The sequence below is a fragment of the Heptranchias perlo genome, unplaced genomic scaffold, assembly GCF_035084215.1.
Source record: "Heptranchias perlo isolate sHepPer1 unplaced genomic scaffold, sHepPer1.hap1 HAP1_SCAFFOLD_1491, whole genome shotgun sequence".
In the NCBI taxonomy this organism is placed as follows: domain Eukaryota; kingdom Metazoa; phylum Chordata; class Chondrichthyes; order Hexanchiformes; family Hexanchidae; genus Heptranchias; species Heptranchias perlo.
In genome coordinates, this window is record NW_027138745.1 from 2501 (window position 1) to 10000 (window position 7500).

Sequence of the window (7500 nt, forward strand, 5' to 3'; positions counted from 1 at the left end):
TCACCTTCCATCGCCAGAGAGAGACCCCAACATTACTCCCCGTCCATCGCCAGAGAGACCCCAACATTACTCACCATCCATCGCCCGAGAGACCCCAACATTACTCACCTTCCATCGCCAGAGAGACCCCGACATTACTCACCTTCCATCGCCAGAGAGAGACCCCAACATTACTCCCCGTCCATCGCCAGAGAGACCCCAACATTACTCACCTTCCATCGCCAGAGAGACCCCAACATTACTCACCTTCCATCGCCTGAGAGAGACCCCAACATTACTCCCCGTCCATCGCCAGAGAGACCCAACATTACTCCCCGTCCATCGCCAGAGAGACCCCAACATTACTCACCTTCCATCGCCAGAGAGAGACCCCAACATTACTCCCCGTCCATCGCCAGAGAGACCCCAACATTACTCACCTTCCATCGCCAGAGAGAGACCCCAACATTACTCCCCGTCCATCGCCAGAGAGACCCCAACATTACTCCCCGTCCATCGCCAGAGAGACCCCAACATTACTCACCTTCCATCGCCAGAGAGAGACCCCAACATTACTCCCCGTCCATCGCCAGAGAGACCCCAACATTACTCCCCGTCCATCGCCAGAGAGACCCCAACATTACTCACCTTCCATCGCCAGAGAGAGACCCCAACATTACTCCCCGTCCATCGCCAGAGAGACCCCAACATTACTCACCATCCATCGCCCGAGAGACCCCAACATTACTCACCTTCCATCGCCAGAGAGACCCCGACATTACTCACCTTCCATCGCCAGAGAGAGACCCCAACATTACTCCCCGTCCATCGCCAGAGAGACCCCAACATTACTCACCTTCCATCGCCAGAGAGACCCCAACATTACTCACCTTCCATCGCCTGAGAGAGACCCCAACATTACTCCCCGTCCATCGCCAGAGAGACCCCAACATTACTCCCCGTCCATCGCCAGAGAGACCCCAACATTACTCACCTTCCATCGCCAGAGAGAGACCCCAACATTACTCCCCGTCCATCGCCAGAGAGACCCCAACATTACTCACCTTCCATCGCCAGAGAGAGACCCCAACATTACTCCCCGTCCATCGCCAGAGAGACCCCAACATTACTCCCCGTCCATCGCCAGAGAGACCCCAACATTACTCACCTTCCATCGCCAGAGAGAGACCCCAACATTACTCCCCGTCCATCGCCAGAGAGACCCCAACATTACTCACCATCCATCGCCCGAGAGACCCCAACATTACTCACCTTCCATCGCCAGAGAGACCCCGACATTACTCACCTTCCATCGCCAGAGAGAGACCCCAACATTACTCCCCGTCCATCGCCAGAGAGACCCCAACATTACTCACCTTCCATCGCCAGAGAGACCCCAACATTACTCACCATCCATCGCCAGAGAGAGACCCCAACATTACTCCCCGTCCATCGCCAGAGAGACCCCAACATCACTCACCTTCCATCGCCAGAGAGAGACCCCAATATTTCTCCCGTCCAACGCCAGAGAGACCCCAACATTACTCCCCGTCCATCGCCAGAGAGAGACCCCAACATTACTCACTGTCCATCGCCCGAGAGACCCCAACATTACTCCCCGTCCATCGCCAGAGAGACCCCAACATTACTCACCTTCCATCGCCAGAGAGAGACCCCAACATTACTCACCTTCCATCGCCAGAGAGAGACCCCAACATTACTCACCGTCCATCGCCAGAGAGAGACCCCAACATTACTCAGCGTCCATCGATAGAGAGACCCCAACATTACTCACCGTCCATCGCCAGAGAGAGACCCCAACATTACTCACCGTCCATCGCCAGAGAGAGACCCCAACATTACTCAGCGTCCATCGATAGAGAGAGACCCCAACATTACTCACCGTCCATCGATAGAGAGAGACCCCAACATTACTCACCGTCCATCGCCAGAGAGACCCCAACATTACTCACCATCCATCGCCAGAGAGAGACCCCAACATTACTCACCTTCCATCGCCAGAGAGACCCCGACATTACTCACCTTCCATCGCCAGAGAGAGACCCCAACATTACTCCCCGTCCATCGCCAGAGAGACCCCAACATTACTCACCTTCCATCGCCAGAGAGACCCCAACATTACTCACCTTCCATCGCCAGAGAGAGACCCCAACATTACTCCCCGTCCATCGCCAGACAGACCCCAACATTACTCCCCGTCCATCGCCAGAGAGACCCCAACATTACTCACCTTCCATCGCCAGAGAGAGACCCCAACATTACTCCCCGTCCATCGCCAGAGAGACCCCAACATTACTCACCTTCCATCGCCAGAGAGAGACCCCAACATTACTCCCCGTCCATCGCCAGAGAGACCCCAACATTACTCCCCGTCCATCGCCAGAGAGACCCCAACATTACTCACCTTCCATCGCCAGAGAGAGACCCCAACATTACTCCCCGTCCATCGCCAGAGAGACCCCAACATTACTCACCATCCATCGCCCGAGAGACCCCAACATTACTCACCTTCCATCGCCAGAGAGACCCCGACATTACTCACCTTCCATCGCCAGAGAGAGACCCCAACATTACTCCCCGTCCATCGCCAGAGAGACCCCAACATTACTCACCTTCCATCGCCAGAGAGACCCCAACATTACTCACCTTCCATCGCCAGAGAGAGACCCCAACATTACTCCCCGTCCATCGCCAGAGAGACCCCAACATTACTCACCTTCCATCGCCAGAGAGAGACCCCAACATTACTCCCCGTCCAACGCCAGAGAGACCCCAACATTACTCCCCGTCCATCGCCAGAGAGAGACCCCAACATTACTCACTGTCCATCGCCCGAGAGACCCCAACATTACTCCCCGTCCATCGCCAGAGAGACCCCAACATTACTCACCTTCCATCGCCAGAGAGAGACCCCAACATTACTCACCTTCCATCGCCAGAGAGAGACCCCAACATTACTCACCGTCCATCGCCAGAGAGAGACCCCAACATTACTCAGCGTCCATCGATAGAGAGACCCCAACATTACTCACCGTCCATCGCCAGAGAGAGACCCCAACATTACTCACCGTCCATCGCCAGAGAGAGACCCCAACATTACTCAGCGTCCATCGATAGAGAGAGACCCCAACATTACTCACCGTCCATCGATAGAGAGAGACCCCAACATTACTCACCATCCATCGCCAGAGAGAGACCCCAACATTACTCACCGTCCATCGATAGAGAGAGACCCCAACATTACTCACCGTCCATCGATAGAGAGAGACCCCAACATTACTCACCGTCCATCGCCCGAGAGGGAGAGACCCCAACATTACTCCCCGTCCATCGCCAGAGAGACCCCAACATTACTCACCATCCATCGCCAGAGAGACCCCAACATTACTCACCATCCATCGCCAGAGAGAGACCCCAACATTACTCACCGTCCATCGATAGAGAGAGACCCCAACATTACTCACCGTCCATCGATAGAGAGAGACCCCAACATTACTCACCGTCCATCGCCCGAGAGGGAGAGACCCCAACATTACTCCCCGTCCATCGCCAGAGAGACCCCAACATTACTCCCCGTCCATCGCCAGAGAGAGACCCCAACATTACTCCCCGTCCATCGCCCGAGAGGGAGAGATCCCAACATTACTCCCCGTCCATCGCCCGAGAGGGAGAGACCCCAACATTACTCCCCGTCCATCGCCAGAGAGAGACCCCAACATTACTCACCATCCATCGCCCCAGAGACCCCAACATTACTCACCGTCCATCGCCAGAGAGAGACCCCAACATTACTCACCGTCCATCGCCAGAGAGAGACCCCAACATTACTCACCGTCCATCGCCAGAGAGAGACCCCAACATTACTCCCCGTCCATCGCCAGAGAGAGACCCCAACATTACTCACCGTCCATCGCCAGAGAGAGACCCCAACATTACTCACCGTCCATCGCCAGAGAGAGACCCCAACATTACTCACCGTCCATCGATAGAGAGAGACCCCAACATTACTCACCTTCCATCGCCATAGAGAGAGACCCCAACATTACTCACCGTCCATCGCCAGAGAGAGACCCCAACATTACTCACCGTCCATCGATAGAGAGAGACCCCAACATTACTCACCTTCCATCGCCATAGAGAGAGACCCCAACATTACTCCCCGTCCATCGCCCGAGAGGGAGAGACCCCAACATTACTCCCCGTCCATCGCCCGAGAGGGAGAGACCCCAACATTACTCCCCGTCCATCGCCAGAGAGAGACCCCAACATTACTCACCATCCATCGCCCCAGAGACCCCAACATTACTCACCGTCCATCGCCATAGAGAGAGACCCCAACATTACTCACCTTCCATCGCCATAGAGAGAGACCCCAACATTACTCACCGTCCATCGCCCGAGAGGGAGAGACCCCAACATTACTCACCGTCCATCGATAGAGAGGGAGAGACCCCAACATTACTCCCCGTCCATCGCCAGAGAGAGAGACCCCAACATTACTCCCCGTCCATCGCCAGAGAGACCCCAACATTACTCACCTTCCATCGCCAGAGAGACCCCAACATTACTCACCTTCCATCGCCAGAGAGAGACCCCAACATTACTCCCGTCCATCGCCAGAGAGACCCCAACATTACTCCCCATCCATCGCCAGAGAGACCCCAACATTACTCACCTTCCATCGCCAGAGAGAGACCCCAACATTACTCCCCGTCCATCGCCAGAGAGACCCCAACATTACTCACCTTCCATCGCCAGAGAGAGACCCCAACATTACTCCCCGTCCATCGCCAGAGAGACCCCAACATTACTCACCATCCATCGCCCGAGAGACCCCAACATTACTCACCTTCCATCGCCAGAGAGACCCCGACATTACTCACCTTCCATCGCCAGAGAGAGACCCCAACATTACTCCCCGTCCATCGCCAGAGAGACCCCAACATTACTCACCTTCCATCGCCAGAGAGACCCCAACATTACTCACCTTCCATCGCCAGAGAGAGACCCCAACATTACTCCCCGTCCATCGCCAGAGAGACCCCAACATTACTCCCCGTCCATCGCCAGAGAGACCCCAACATTACTCACCTTCCATCGCCAGAGAGAGACCCCAACATTACTCCCCGTCCATCGCCAGAGAGACCCCAACATTACTCACCATCCATCGCCCGAGAGACCCCAACATTACTCACCTTCCATCGCCAGAGAGACCCCGACATTACTCACCTTCCATCGCCAGAGAGAGACCCCAACATTACTCCCCGTCCATCGCCAGAGAGACCCCAACATTACTCACCTTCCATCGCCAGAGAGACCCCAACATTACTCACCTTCCATCGCCAGAGAGAGACCCCAACATTACTCCCCGTCCATCGCCAGAGAGACCCCAACATTACTCACCTTCCATCGCCAGAGAGAGACCCCAACATTACTCCCCGTCCAACGCCAGAGAGACCCCAACATTACTCCCCGTCCATCGCCAGAGAGAGACCCCAACATTACTCACTGTCCATCGCCCGAGAGACCCCAACATTACTCCCCGTCCATCGCCAGAGAGACCCCAACATTACTCACCTTCCATCGCCAGAGAGAGACCCCAACATTACTCACCGTCCATCGCCAGAGAGAGACCCCAACATTACTCACCGTCCATCGCCAGAGAGAGACCCCAACATTACTCAGCGTCCATCGATAGAGAGAGACCCCAACATTACTCACCGTCCATCGATAGAGAGAGACCCCAACGTTACTCACCGTCCATCGATAGAGAGAGACCCCAACATTACTCACCATCCATCGCCAGAGAGAGACCCCAACATTACTCACCGTCCATCGATAGAGAGAGACCCCAACATTACTCACCGTCCATCGATAGAGAGAGACCCCAACATTACTCACCGTCCATCGCCCGAGAGGGAGAGACCCCAACATTACTCCCCGTCCATCGCCAGAGAGACCCCAACATTACTCACCATCCATCGCCAGAGAGACCCCAACATTACTCACCGTCCATCGATAGAGAGAGACCCCAACATTACTCACCGTCCATCGATAGAGAGAGACCCCAACATTACTCACCGTCCATCGCCCGAGAGGGAGAGACCCCAACATTACTCCCCGTCCATCGCCAGAGAGACCCCAACATTACTCCCCGTCCATCGCCAGAGAGAGACCCCAACATTACTCCCCGTCCATCGCCCGAGAGGGAGAGATCCCAACATTACTCCCCGTCCATCGCCCGAGAGGGAGAGACCCCAACATTACTCCCCGTCCATCGCCAGAGAGAGACCCCAACATTACTCACCATCCATCGCCCCAGAGACCCCAACATTACTCACCGTCCATCGCCAGAGAGAGACCCCAACATTACTCACCGTCCATCGCCAGAGAGAGACCCCAACATTACTCACCGTCCATCGCCAGAGAGAGACCCCAACATTACTCCCCGTCCATCGCCAGAGAGAGACCCCAACATTACTCACCGTCCATCGCCAGAGAGAGACCCCAACATTACTCACCGTCCATCGCCAGAGAGAGACCCCAACATTACTCACCGTCCATCGATAGAGAGAGACCCCAACATTACTCACCTTCCATCGCCATAGAGAGAGACCCCAACATTACTCACCGTCCATCGCCAGAGAGAGAGACCCCAACATTTCTCCCCGTCCATCGCCCGAGAGGGAGAGACCCCAACATTACTCCCCGTCCATCGCCCGAGAGGGAGAGACCCCAACATTACTCCCCGTCCATCGCCAGAGGGAGACCCCAACATTACTCACCATCCATCGCCCCAGAGACCCCAACATTACTCACCGTCCATCGCCATAGAGAGAGACCCCAACATTACTCACCTTCCATCGCCATAGAGAGAGACCCCAACATTACTCACCGTCCATCGCCCGAGAGGGAGAGACCCCAACATTACTCACCGTCCATCGATAGAGAGGGAGAGACCCCAACATTACTCCCCGTCCATCGCCAGAGAGAGAGACCCCAACATTACTCACCGTCCATCGCCAGAGAGAGAGACCCCAACATTACTCACCTTCCATCGCCATAGAGAAAGACCCCAACATTACTCACCGTCCATCGCCCGAGAGGGAGAGACCCCAACATTACTCACCGTCCATCGCCAGAGAGAGACCCCAACATTACTCACCGTCCATCGCCCGAGAGGGAGAGACCCTCCCCGCCCTTCTCCCAACCAATATGTGGGTTCACAGGGGCTCTGGAATCGGGGAGAGGCAGACCCGAGCGGAGAGTTGGGGAGGGGGTTTGGGGAGGGGTGGGACCACTCCTTACCGTGGTCTTCTCCAGGCAGTGCAGGAGGTGGTGGTGTTGCTGCTCGAAGGCCGAGCGGTTTTTGGCGAGCAAGGGTCGTCCATCGGAATCACGGTCCTGGGGAGAACGAGAGAGAGAGAGAGAATTAACCCAATCCGATCTCACCCAATACCGGGCGTGGGTGTCACCCCCGGGCTCAGTGGGTCTCATCCT

The 7500-nt window shown here is 55.8% G+C and overlaps 1 long non-coding RNA gene across 1 annotated transcript in view; it reads right to left on the reverse strand.

The window, feature by feature from the left end:
* Nucleotides 1-7500, reverse strand: part of LOC137309143 (uncharacterized) — a 19870-nt gene that overhangs the window by 1199 nt on the left and 11171 nt on the right. The window contains exon 3 of the long non-coding RNA XR_010959761.1: nt 7309-7404. This is a non-coding gene — a long non-coding RNA (uncharacterized lncRNA). The remainder of the gene's footprint in view (nt 1-7308; nt 7405-7500) is intronic.